Source organism: Chroicocephalus ridibundus, chromosome 3 (genome assembly GCF_963924245.1).
Source record: "Chroicocephalus ridibundus chromosome 3, bChrRid1.1, whole genome shotgun sequence".
NCBI lineage: Eukaryota > Metazoa > Chordata > Aves > Charadriiformes > Laridae > Chroicocephalus > Chroicocephalus ridibundus.
Window position 1 is genome coordinate 60,559,910 of NC_086286.1, and position 14,241 is coordinate 60,574,150.

Consider the following 14,241-nt stretch of genomic DNA (forward strand, 5'->3'; position numbering starts at 1 on the left):
GGAAGACGCTTCAGCTGTGAGAGAGAGGAAAAATCTAGGTTTGTTGGGACCTCTGCAAGCCATTGGTGTGATACAGCCCTGACAAACACTGAGAGGTGTAAGAGCTTCAAGTCCATTTCAGGGCAGGGATGCTGATTTGGGTTTCACTTGCTTCCTCCACATTGTTGGAAGCCCTAAGCGTCAGTTACCGCTTTGAGACAGCACAGGAAGGTGCTCTGTGCTGCTGGCAAACAATTTATTAGCTGATTCCAGCTGATATTCAGTGATTGTGCAATGACTTTTTATCTACATTGTCCCAGTGTGACGAGTTACGGGAACGCACCAGCCCCACAACTGGGAGGCAGCTGCACCTGACCTGCCTGTCTGGCGAGAGAGGTGCCGGCGGTGAGCGCTCTGCCTGCCTCATGCCAGGGGAAAGCAACAGTTTGGGACAAATTACATTCACCTGGACCCTGGGAGCAAACAGCTCCCTAAATCCCATAAGGCAAAGAGGTCCAGGTTAGTGCAAGGCTTATCCCGCAGGACTGGTACAGCACGGGAGCTGTCCTGCTGTCAGCCCCCGGCACTCCCATGGGACATGTGGCTGTGTGGTGGGCATGGCTCTCCCCATGCGTACCGGCTCTCGGCACCACCCGGCTCTGTGAGCCCGTCCTCACTGCTTCAGCACAGCGCAAAAGGGTTCGCTTGAACTGCCCTGCGGTGTTTATGGATATGCCTTTGCCTGGAAGCAAACCAGACGCATTCACACAGTCAAGCCCAGCTGAGGAGAGATTAAGGCTGCTCTTCATTAACACCTTGAAGTGTTGTTTGCAGTTTCCAGCACACACCCTCTGCCATACTGTAGCCACCTCGAGGAACACTGTTTGGCTTCAGCGTCGATGAAGTGTTCTAGCAAGTATGTCAAGAGTTGGCTCGTGGTCAAGATTCAGTCACGTAACTGTGTAGACATACCCCAAAACGAACATAAATCTTTGTCTCTCTCATGGCAAGGCAGAGCAGGATAACTGCAAAGCTGAAGGCAGCAGGTTTGGATGTTTCTGGTCTTGCAAATGTCAAACATTCAAAAATTGTGGCTTCAAAAATTTTGAGACTGGCTTTAAAATCTTCAAATCTTAAAGTTAAGGCTCTGGAAATCCCTTTTATTTTGCTTTTTGTTTTTCTCAGCCTCTTATGAGCCTACCAGCACCTAAAATCACATTTTATGCCTTTTCTTTGCATCTGTGAGTATACAAAAATAAATTAAAAGGTGAAAAGATTCTCACATGAGCAGCTCTCTTCAGAAGGAGAAGCTTTACAGGAAAACACCACATCACGGAGGTCACGAGAAACTCTCCAGAGTTGACAGCATTGGATTTGACAAAGTAAAGGACTGAGCTTGGTTGGAGTCTGCACAGCTGCAATGAGGATATAGTTTGGATTACAGAATTCTTGCTGAAGGAAGATATGTATGGAGTGAAAAAAACCAGGCGCAGATTACCTGAAAGGAGGGGAAGAAAGTGAAGAGGTCAGAGGTGGCTACAGTTGTTGGCTTGTGCAGTGTGGTACACACATTTTCAGTTACACACCAGGGAAACTGCTGCACGGCTGTGAAATTCCCGTTCCAGCACAAAACTCACCCATTCCCATAAAAAGTTGCTGGATCCCAGCCGGTATTTTGGCGGACTGGCAACTGGATTATCCCATGGTACCCTAATCAGGTCTTAACTACAGAATGCAGTGTGCCACTGGACTGTTCATTTCTAACTGATATCACATACACCACCATATTCAACACAGAAAAGCTTTTCAAGTTAAGCAGATTTTTACATCATGTTATATAGAATTTTTTCTAATGATTTTAAATCATTTTAAAGAATAATATATACTACTATTTCTGTCTAGTCTAGGATTTTCTCCTGTTTTAAACTGTTCCACGTGATTGTTGAACTGGCAGATTGGTGTGAGTTTTAAAATATATTTCTAAATAAATTCTTTAAAAGTTTAGAGATTTTGTTATCCATTGTAATTAAGTGTAATTTGAATTTAGCACATTGTAGCTTCTCTTTATCCTTATATCCCTGATGTCTTTATGATATCAAGGCTCTTAGATATATTCCAATACTTCTGCTTAATGTTAGCCTGTTAATTTGTTTAAAAAAATTAACTGAGAGTCTTTTTCTATGCAGATACAGAAATAATACAGCAATGCAGATATTGAATATCACTACTCATTTTTTCCCCAAAACACCCTTCAGATTGAGTCATATAAAACACCATCACAATTTCCAAATTTCCTACTGCCTCTTTAGATATGACACCAAAATATATAACATCACGTGAAGTTCCAATTATTATTATTACCTTGATAGAGTCTTCTCTAACATCAGGGACGGGGTCTTCGTGATTTAATTCAAGTTTATACAATCATCAGCATTTCCTTACTGTAAAGGCTAAGACATTTGACTTCAAAGAACGAACAAATCGAGGTATTTCGTTATCAGTAGTCTACTCCCTACCCATAAACTTTCACTGAAATGTAAAGTCAGTTAAATTACGTAGGTTTTATGCTGCTTGCTAACATCAGGAAAAAAGTTTTGCATTTGCTATTAATCTCTATTTGGTAGCTTCAGTCCTAATTACACTGTTACTAATTTTCCCTCTGTCAGTCGGCACGCTAATGTTACACTGGTTTATATGCAGACTCCTATTGCTGCTTTTGAAAAAAAATGCGTGGGACTCATCTCACTTAACTTCACCCTTGTGAAACATTTACACTGCAAAGATGACTGTTTTGTCTCTGTAGCATAGAGCGAGTGCTAAATAGTGGGGGTGGGACACCCACACACCTCTCGGCTGCTCCTGCCGCATGTTTTAGACACTTAGGCGGGCATGGGACAAATTCTCCTCCTGTCATTGACTGGCTCTAGATAGCTGGCTGAGTACGTGCCGTTTGTCACGGGTTTGCTTGCCTGAAGAGAAGCATCTAGTGCCATTAAAGATGTCCTGATGGTTCCCATGCTAATGAGGCAGGAAACTTTGAGGGTGGCAGAGCACTGGAACAGGCTGCCCAGAGAGGTGGTGGAGTCTCCGTCTCTGGAGACATTCAAAACCTGCCTGGACACGTTCCTGTGCAACCTGCTCTAGGTGACCCTGCTCTGGCAGGGGGGTTGGACTAGATGATCTCCAGAGGTCCCTTCCAACCCCACCGTTCTGCGATTCTGTGAAACCTTTAGGGCATCTGAAAAGGCACCAGACACCTAAGAATAGATAACTGAGTCCCATCCTTGGGTAGCCAACCCAGGTGAGGTGAGTGGCCCCCCCACCCCATTCCACGTGGCTGGAGTGGCTCCCCTACATCTTGTTTGAGGCGTAAGAAGAGATTTTGTGCACATTGGAACTGCATCTCTGTGTGCAACTTCAGCCACCATGGCAAAGCAGCGGTCACTCGGGAAAAAAATGCACTGGATGTTTCAAAAACATGCAGCAGTATTATGCGAGGGGTTAGGACCACTGTGGAGTTACTGCAGAGCAATTGTCTTTATTTCCAGCCTAGATAGTTTCAGGTCACAATAATATCTACCCATCCGCTTTGTCTCTTTTGCCTGCAGATGGGGTGCACCTCTGACATGATGTGCCCAGCTTTGCCTCCCGCGTGGCAGGCTTTGGCTGCGCTCAGCCTGTCCTACCCTTGGATCTGTGGTGGCAGGACCCTGCCAGTGCCAACAGGCCAATGCCTCTCCTCTTCCTCCCTTTTCCCCGGAGGGGTGTCACCAGATCCATGTTTCTGGGTTGGGAAACTCACTTGGGTGGCTTCATGTGCAGGTTTCAGTGGTCGTGGAGGAACTAAGCAGTATCCTATTCACGTGTTAGAGCTCAGGGCTGTTGAAAGCACATGCAGCCCTTTCCCATATCATAAGTAAGGTCCATATATCCGCACAGAGACAGAACAGTTCAGCCACCAAGCAGGACGGTGCCATCCCCCTCACCCTCTTTTCTCTGCCGGCAGATGACTGTGTCGTGATGCAGCTAGTGCGCAGAAAGCAGGGTTCACCCCTTAGCTGTTCACCTTTCCTTGCCTGCAAAATAGACAAGCTGAGCAGATTTAGTTTCTGGATCACAAAGAGGACGATGATAGTCTTTTAAGAGAGAAATCGCCATGACAGGTACATCTTTCCATGTTGACAGGGTGTCAGCTCTTCTGCTCCTGAGTAAGCACCTGCCTGGGTTTCCTCTCAGCGGTGTTTCTGACTGAGCAGTTTGTCTGTCTTTTCCTTTCACTGTTAGCAAAAGTCTTGATCCCAGGAAAGGTCGGAAATCCTAGCCCTGACTCTGATAAAAAGATGAAGGTAATTTTGGTATCTGGATGTTTACGATTCTCAGTGAAGTCTCTTAAATCCTTATAATTTTAAATCCCTAGAGCTGTTCTCAGGGAGGCACAGACATCTGGTTTATCTCAGCCTCGGGACTTTCGACTTCCCGTAACGAGTGAGTTTTTTGTGGGGATCCTTCTCTGCCTTGGCAGTCAGGCAGTGGGCTGTACGTCACGAGCAGTCCTGGGTCAAGCTGGCTCATCCGTCCTTCCTTCTCCCCTTTCCTTCTTTTCCACCGGAGAAAGTCGAACGTCTTTGTGTGTACTCTCTAGGCTGCTGTCACTCTGCAAGCACATATATTTCTGAGGAAAGTCAGTCTCTCTCTTCTTCTCACTGGAAGTCCAATGGGATATATCCCTAAATATAAAATCAAATAAAATTTCTTGTTAGTTGAAGGTGGGCTTTGTGTTGTATTTACTGACTAGCGTGTATTTCAACTTCTACTGGCCAGAAGTTGAAGTCCTCCAGTCCAGAACTGAAAATACAATATTGTACCTCTCGGGGAAGGAACTGAGGAAGACTGGGAAGTCTCTGCCTTAGGAAGCAAGTTATTGCATTTTTGTGAGTCTCTCAGGTGGCATAAACAGCATATATCATAGAGTGAGAAGTAGAAAAGGTCTACCAGATAACCCCAATTAGGTAAGAAGTGTGATCTGTGCCTCCTGTATTTGTGGAATTGGCTTGTATCTCCATAAAGATTGATGTAAATAGTAATCCTTTCTTTGAAAGGCTCAGTATGATCAGTCCTGTTGGTGTTAGCAGTCCTTGTTCAGTATGTTTCTGATCAAGAACTTACACAAGATAAATAGTAAACAGCAATTTTGCAGCTTGGAGTTTTGTGAAGCTGTGCAACTGATTTATTTCCAAAGGAGGTATTGTAGTGGTACGTCTTTGTTGCTTTCTCAGTGGAGGTTTCTATTGAACAAAACTCAGTTTTAAGAGGCTATGAAAGACTTCCATTAAGGCTAAATTGAACGATATTCTAGTAGAGCCCATACTTCATAAAATTAGCTATATGGATGTAAAGTCAGCTGTCAGCAAGACTGTATTCTCACTTGAAATCTTTTCTCCATAATGCTTTCATTTTCAAAGTGTACACAATGCTTCATTTTAAAAGCTATTTACTAGTATTATCTGCTTTATTTGAACAAGGCTGTATGGCAAAATATTTCAGTTGTTATTATTCTCATGTGTGCTGGGCTAGAATAAATTGGTATTATGTGAGTGCATAAATGATTTGGAAACCATATGCAGAGAGTAGTTCTCAATGATACACCATTAAGTGCAGTTCTGCAAGTGGTTTTCCTTGTTCTGGTACTATTCGGTTTTCCCACTGACAGCTTGGATGAAAGGTTAGAAAGTATGCTTAATAAATTCACAGAGCAGAACAAGCGCGTTGGAAGCAAGGCAATTGAAAATGACCTCGATAAAGTAGCGGAGTAGCCTCGAAAATATCAGCTTTCCAGTAGTTAAATCAGAGCAAATGCAAAAGTGTACACATAGCTCCACATAATCAGCTGCACATAAATACAGATGGGAAACAACTGGCCAAGCAGCAAAAGACCCAGTGTCATAATGATCCCAAGCTGAACATGCACCAGGGATGTCTGAATCAATCACGGAATCGCCTAGTTTGGAAGGGACCTTTCAGAAAAAAGGCCAGCGCTATCGTGGGCTATAGGAAGGGAAGTAATAAAGCATAAAATGTAATTAATTTGCTCTGCTCAGCACTGACAAGGCCTTAGTGGAAGAGCTTTACCCACTTGCAGGAACTGCAGCTCAGGTGGGACCCAACAAACGGAGCTCAAAGATCTGTAAAACGTGGCCTTCAAGGAAAGGTTGGAAGGGTTGTTTAGTCTAGAGACGAGAGGAGGAAAGGAAGACATGATAGCAGCCTTCCTATAGCAATGGGTGACTCTAAAGAGGAAGGGATTTATCTGCCATATACACTGTCGGTACAGGAAAGCCATAATAGGCTGAGATCTCAACGAGGATGATTGAGTATAAGCATCAGGAGAAAGATGTAAGTGTCAAAGAAAACTGGAGCCCTGGAATAGGTTCTTTAGGGGGAATTCATGGAAACTTCGGTCTTGCAGATGTTTAAAAATAGGTTAGAAAACATCAGCAGGGGTGGCATAGGTCAGGGATGGGTGAAGCGATCTCTCAAATTACCTGCTAGTTCTGTTCTTTTAGTGATTTCTATCTATGTAACAATGATAAGGAGAATAATTATACATGCAAAATTTCAGGGTACATAACAAAAACCTTAATATTAGTTCTGGAATTTATTGCATGACTTCTGTATTTATATAATATTGAAGCAATGACACTTTTTCTAATTTTACCTGCGTCAGTGTTGATTGAAAATTACTGGGGTCTGGTGGCTTTGTGAATGGTCTCTGTGAAACAAATAGGAGATCATAATCACATACCTGTGGCAGGATACAAAGCACTCGATTCTAGCCATAAGAAAGTTTGGCCTTTGGTCTACTTATAGTCCATGGAAAAAAGATGGACACCTTTTAGAGATTACCTAAGGAGTGGGTGAATCACCCTCCAGAGGTACCTCTGCTTCTCCTTCCGCCTATTCTGCAGCAAATACATATTGGAGGCATATTCTTGGTCTTTCCTTTTCTCAGTCTGTGATACTAAAAGTTTGGTTTTCTGAGAACCAAAATGCCTGGGCTTCACAGAGGACTATCTGGAAAAATTATAAGTGTCAGGAAATCAGGGTAGATAATCTAGTGGTCTTTTCTGACCCTTGATTCTGTGAAGCCCGTTCAATGAGTCATTTATGAAGGATTTATAGTTGTTGTGATTAATAGCTGTTAACAATACATAATGGACATGACTAATATGTGTTAGAGATACTTCTACACCAGACTTACATAAGCCACTAATTAATTTCTTGGATTCTTACTTGTTAATTGTTTATTAATCCTCTAAATTGTTTACACTGTATCTTGTGTACAGTATGTGTAAGAGACAATACACTTTTAGCCAGAAAATCTGCTATAAAAAATCATTCTTTACAGAGATAATATTTTAATGAAGATTTTAAAGTACTAAGCTACTGGACACTGAAAGGGAAAATTAGTAATATTTTTAAAATAATGGTATGTTTAATCCTGGATAATATTTTAGGAACCGTGCAGTATAAGATGCCTTTCTCCCTCATAAGCATCCTGTGGCTAACAGAGAGACTGTAAACGTTATCCCAAATCTGTTATTTATGAAACATTTGCTGTTGCCTGGTTAAAAAAAAATAAAAAATAATCTCATTTATAGGGCTCTTCAAAAGTTGGAATTACACTCCAGCAACCAGTGATGACTAGTTATTGTTCCTTTTGTCAACAGGCAAGATGAAGGAGGTTCTGGCAGCTTACCATGTCCCGGGCTCTGCAGAGTTAATGAGAAGTGCGCCCATGTTCTAGCGTGCATCACATCGCATCTTGGGTCTGACGTGCCAGAAGGATCCCAGCGCTGCAGACTGAGACGGCTCTGAGCACCTCAGTACCCCGTTTCTGACAGAACCCAGGGATGGCAAACTTACATACCAGTATTACCTGTCTGGGGCAGGTTTAATTTTATAAATTAAAACCATAAACTCTATGAGTTTCTAGACCATATTTGTGCTGTTGAGGATGATCTGCTCAGATGAACAGTTTTGCGTCCATCGGAGAGACAGGTTCTTCTGCTGGACCAGAAGATGACAGTGGACTGTATATTGTAACTAATACCATTTGTAGCATCTCCTAGTGCAAATAATTGAAGAACAGGTTGCAAGAAAATCCTGTAGGGAATAAGACGTGCTTTGTTTCGATCTACAAATTTTAAAAAAATGTTTTGTTTTTTTAAAGATTACCACTTTTACATAACACTATGTGTGCAGTCTATGTGCAGCTCTTCACTGTGGCTATCTATATTCCAGAGATGATTGATTCCTTGTGAGACACCTGAACCGTTTTAGATTTGTGGTGAAACCTTAAATTATGAGAGTATCATGAAAAACTAGAATGGAAATGTTCCAGGGCTTTTATTCAATTAGATGTCTCCAATTACTTCCTGTTAGTGTCCTGAAAGGAGGAGGAAAGGGCAGGAAGCAGAAATGAAATACAAACAAATACATTGCATTTCTTTTTTGGCATATGCACCTACCTGAATATGTGTTTGATCTAATAGCCAAGGGGAGAGAAACAGCTCAGTTAACTGAGCCCTCACATGACAGGTCTGCATTTTTGGGCAGTATTTGCTAATTTTGTCTCTTAAATAGCTATAGAAAAGAAGGAATATGTATATGCCCCACCATCTGTGAGAAGGACATACCTGCCATTCCTTTATTTATTTTTGCTCTTTCAAAAATTAAAGTGCCAGTTATTTGGAATGCTGTAGTCTGTGGTCTCTTTACATTTGTTTAGTGAGATCCTTTCAGCAAGATCATTCCCATTACGGTGTAACTGCATGGTGACCACAGCTTTGGGCCTGTATAATAAAGATATAAATTCAAAATTTTGTTTCTCATCATTTTCTCTACTTTTGTGTTGTATCTGCAAGTCTCTGAGTGGAATCCTGCTTATTGCTGATCACTGTTTAGAAGAAGGTTTGGAAAAAATATTAGAGAGGAAGGTATTTGTATGGTTGGACCTTGTTCTCCTTTGTATCATTATTTACAACAGGTTAAAGGGCAGAGGGATACAAAAAGTTAGCAAATCAGTAGTGATCCTTAAATTCCATTTGCACATGAGGCCCAAGGGCAATAAGGAGACCAAGCTTGTTGCATCCCAGATTTAAGGCCATGCTGAAGTATTTGACATCTGGTCTCTATTAATTAGTAATCCTGGAAAGGTATGGAAGGAACAAGCTGCAGAAAAGCTGAGTCGAAGCTGGCTTTGATTTGCTGGGTGTGTGATACGTTGTGCTGAACATCGGAGTTTAAAAGCCAATTAGACTCTTTTTCCTTCCTCCTTCTTATTTTCTTCTTTGAAGACAAAATTTTGAACTATAAAAATGTTCTTTATGTAGCAATTAAGTTTCTGTGAGCAAAGACTGCTCATTGCATTTCAAAAATAATGTGGTCCTGACAAGGCTACCCTAGCCGTGCTGCTTTATAGCCTGCTGACGCTGTGGTTAGCTTATAGCAGACGTCTGAGTTCATGTCACCAGAGCATCCCTGACCTTTGAAACCTCTTAGTCAGGCATCACTGTTATCCTGCAATTTATGTAGTTACATGCGGATGGCAGAGTGCTCGCCGCTGTGAAGCCCATACCAGTGCACTTACGCATGAATGGCGTCCCACAACAGCGTCTCGGTGCAGTTTCCTCATCAATTTAAGCTAATCTAAGGCTGTGCTCCTGCTCATGGGGAGCGGGGGGAAGTCCTGTCTTCCCCTTCTGCCCCGCTCACACCTTCCCACTACCTCCCTCGAAGACCGCACACCTCCGAGGCTTCTTGGTCTGACCGAAAACGTCCCCATGTAAGAGTTTAGCTCTTGTGCCGGCTCTGACACCACGGAGAGGGTGGGAATAAACACCTTTTTCTCAGCGGTCTAGTTTTAGGTTGGCTTACGCTGGTGGAGGAACCATGTCTTCAGGGGCCTCTAGCTGTCAATTAACTAATCTCATAGCTAAACTTTCTATTTAAGCACATCGCTTTATTATTCCTTGATTCAGTGACACTGCAAAGAAAATAAAGCACTGGAAATTAATTAAATCCATAGGGGGGAAAAAATTAATAACATCTTTAAAATTACCTGTCAGTGACAGTATTTGGGGTACGAGGAAAATACATTGCCGTGAAAGGAATACATTCTTGCCATTCAAATCACTCAGAAGATCAAAACTTTTTCAGAAAACCAGAAGAGAAGGGTGTGTGCCGCAGCAGTACCAGGGCAGTGGCAGTCTCCCGTGGGAGCAGAGCTTTAGCTGTCCATGAGGTACATGCTCAGTATGTGGCCAGCTGGACCCACCAGAACTGTAGATGCTTGAGCTTGACCGTGGCACCATTTGAATTTGAATGTCAAAACAACTTGCCCCAAGAGCAGGCCTTGTTTTAGAGAAACAACTTTTTGTCTGTGCCCTACCGGGGGCTGCTGGAAGCTTGACCGTCCTGTTGGGTGAACTTTTCTGAGGAGATGTGTGACTGTTGCCCATCTGTTGAAGGAGCGATTAAAACAAAAAACACAACAAAACAGGCAAACCTCACGGCACTCTGGTAAGGGCAGAGGTTGGAGCTCTTTGTTCTGTGGATGAATCCCCCTTTGAGAAGCCTCCCGTGCTTTCCCTCGGCATCAGGACAAGCCCTTCTTTGTGAAGGGACATGAATATGGAGAGACCTGCAGTGCACCCGTCTCTTCAGTCAGCTTCAAAGAAAAGTTTCGAAAGTCATTATTTTCTGGCAACTTTAAACATCTGAATCGAGGCAGTGCTGGCTTTACAAACAGTATTAGCTGACTTTGATGACTTGGAGCAATTCAATATTTGCACGATTAGAACAAATACTTAATGTGGACTATGTGGCTTAGCAGGCAAGAGTGTTGGTTTTGCTGACTGAATGTAATATGTGAATATGTAGTTCATGTTCAAATAGGATGGTCTTAAGTCATTTCCTTAGCAGACAATAATCCATTCCAAGAATAAGAACATCTGTTCAGGGCCCAGACCTGAAATAAATAGTAGGTTTAGAGACAGGTCTTTTGTCCAGCGTTGTTTGGGATTAGACATCTAAGAAGCAGTTGACTCTTCAGGTCACAGCTGGGATTCTGGTGACAGAGTATGAGCATGTCTCTGCTACAGCTGCCCGCACCAAGTCTTACCTTCCGCTGCAGTTCTGTTCCTCCTGCCAGTCTGCACTGCTGCGACGGCACCGGCTTTTACAAACGTCAGCTTGCTTTAGATTCCTTACAGTTACATTCCCTTGTTTTTGAACTGTGTGTGTGCGCGTGCTGCTGTTGGTTTATATTATTCATACAAGGGAAACCCCAACAGCTGGCTGTCAAATTGCCATTTATTTGTTAGTTATTACTCAAAAAAGCCCAAGTTTTTGAGAAACTATGACCATATTTCATAGGCAGTTATCTATCTTACTTTTTAAATTCTCTGTTGCAACCTTCATCTAGAAATCTCCAAATACTTGTCAAATAACTAAATTAGGGAGTCTCACAGGAATTTCCAGGCAGTATACATTTTATTCTAACGTATCAGTAGATAAACCAAGTCACCAGAGAGCTAAGAAACTTCACTGATATTTCACAAGAAGTTGCCGCACTGCAATCAACGATAAACAAAACTAATGATAACTTTGTAAGGAGGCCGACATCTTAAAAAGTTATTAGCATGATTTTTCTCATTCCCTGTTGTGTTTTCCTTCTCTGCAAAGAGAGCCCCTCTGTCAGCAGCTTCACTTCACTTCAGCCCTGTACATATCTCCTCTCCATCTTGCAAGAAACAATTAGGTTGTGTTACTCCACACGATATCCCTACCTGCCTCCCGGGAATCACTGTGAAGGGTCAACTTCATGCTTTGCGTTGGGTCAGTTCTTTGCCAGTTTCAAGGCTGTCTTCTTCTTGGCTGGCACCTTTCCCTCCTAACGATAAATAATGCTCTTGAGGTCATGTCTGGTTTTTGAAGTTGGTCTTCGCTGCTTAAGTCCGAGGGAGAGAGCACACTCCTGGCTACATTATGAAGAAGGAGAGTTTCTGTGGTGTGTCACTGGGGTCTGCACAAGGCCCTCCATAGGTGGTGATGTGCCACTGCTCCGGGTGTCGGATACGAGGTGCAGAGTTAATGAAATACTCACCATAGGTTATGAGTTAATTTCCCACATGTTGTCGCTGTTTTCTTAAACGCCAGGGAGAGCTGGAAGTGGAAGCGATGGGCAGAATTAACAGAATGCTCATAAAAGGCCGATAGCAAACCTGACTGGGAAGACCCCGTCCATATGAAGCACTTCCCATGCGATTACTTAGGTTAAAAGAGGAAAGGTAGCCAGGCACTCTCTCACAAACAAACTTAAACAATGAACTGGTGAAGTCGGAAACTTGCAAAGCAGCACTGACAACGGAGAATCTGCTGTTCACACCAGTTCTGCTTTTCACCCAGGCTCCCTATCGCCAGCGCAGACTTTCTACCTTTTTGTTACTATCACTAAGAATATGCAGAGAAAGGTTGGATCAACTTGAAAAGAAAAAAACGGTGTTAAAAAAAGAGTTACCACCTTCCAGCTTCTAGAGAAACAGGCAGATTCAGTATTAACTCAAACAGCCGAATCAGAAGTCCCTGACTTTAGAAGCAGGAGGCAGCAGTTGCTGCGGGCTGCGGGCACCGTGACCTGCCTGACCGACCTGTGGGGACCTCGCAGAGCTCCTGCGAGGCTGAAGGCACTGCCCAACCCCGGCCCCGCAAGGCACATTTCATGGCAGATGAGCTCTGGCGGGAGAGGGAAAGCTTTTCCTAGCTGGTCGTTACTCCTGGGGACAGCACAACACCCGTATTTGTAGCGGGCAATGAATGGGAACCGAACTGAAGCGAGATTGGAATGACCCTGAGCTCTCTGTCATCTAATCCCAGACACCTTTCACAGCTGCCACCCTTGCTTTACTCCGCTATTCACTTGGTGTGTATGCACTAGAGAGTTCATGCTCCGTCTCCAGGGGAAGCTGGAGGTGTGGAGCTCTAACCACCCGTGGATGTCAGAAAAATAGCAGTTTCAGTTGTACTTGTGGTAGTCAGCCAAACAATGATGTTTTCCTTAAAACCTCAAATATGTAAGTTCAGATTGAGCAAAATAAAGCCCCTGACTCTTATTTAGGCACAAAGCTTCCTATTCAGTCCAGTTAAGCTGGAAAATGAGAAACTGAGTACTTGAAACTGTGTCACCTACTGCCTTCAGTAGAATTCTGTAAGCTAGCCAAAACCAGAAGGGTCATGTTGGTGATAGTCTGTTTACTTGTTTGTGTACAAGGTGTTTTGTTTTAAAAAAATAGCCTAAAATGCATGTGAGAGATGTATCCCGATGAGATTCTTATCACATAAAAATTATAAAACATTTCTGTTAGTCTTGCTTTTGCTGCAACACTGAAGTGTCTTGTGTGATACAGATTTGTATGGTTTCAGGAATTATCCTCCCAGGTTTTACCATGTTCTTATCACGTGGATACCCCTTACGAGGCCCAGAATAGGATCTGCTGTTTGGTTTATTTTAGTTCTGTCAGTACTCTTTGTTAACAAAAGAACCTCAAAATAAAAGTCAGAACGTAGAAGTGAGTCCAGGTAAGCTAAGGCAGAGACCTTCATGGTTTCGGGCTGGGAGACCTTCTCTGATGCCACCCGTACCCCTGGCTCCCCAGCAGTGGGTACATCAAGCAGCTGATCAGTGCCGTGATGAAGTTTCTCTGACCAAAGCCCCGCCCTGCCCAAAATCCTGCTTGGTGCCACATGGCCGAGGTGAGGTGGTGAGCACCTCGGCTGTCTTTGGCTCGGGTAAGAACTGAGGCACTTAGAGACCTGGAGGAATAGGCTCTCTGGAGAAATCAAGCCACAAGTTGGCAGAGATGAGACCTGTCATTTATGTTTGGTGAAAGAGCTCCTTTGCGCAGCAGGGGAAGCAGGAACAGCTTCTAGCATAAGTAAAACCATCCCCGCAGAGTTTGAATAATTATTGTCATCCGTATCTGGATGACACTCAAAGGAAATAAATTTTTTTTTTTTTCTTTTTTAGAGTGTGTATTCTGTACATCAGCCAGTGCTTTTTCCATGGGCATTCTCACAGCTTCCCTGTGTTTAACACAGTGACACAGTAAGAGAAAGACTTGTTAGCATAGGTTTGGAATTATCATTGTTTCTTCACTCAGTTTTGTAGCTTAACTTCATGTTACTGATTAGAAATACTGTTAC

At 43.1% G+C, this 14,241-nt stretch overlaps 1 protein-coding gene across 4 annotated transcripts in view; it reads left to right on the forward strand.

The window, feature by feature from the left end:
• The window catches only part of SCAF8 (SR-related CTD associated factor 8), a 173,427-nt gene that overhangs the window by 98,087 nt on the left and 61,099 nt on the right, over positions 1 to 14,241 (forward strand). Inside the window, exon 21 of one of the 4 annotated variants that reach the window (XM_063329370.1) lies at positions 7,707 to 8,820. The exons of the other annotated variants lie outside the window; for them this stretch is intronic. The gene's annotated coding sequence lies outside the window, so the exon portion shown is untranslated. Of the gene's footprint in view, positions 1 to 7,706; positions 8,821 to 14,241 lie in introns of those variants that run through there. 4 annotated transcript variants of the gene reach the window in all.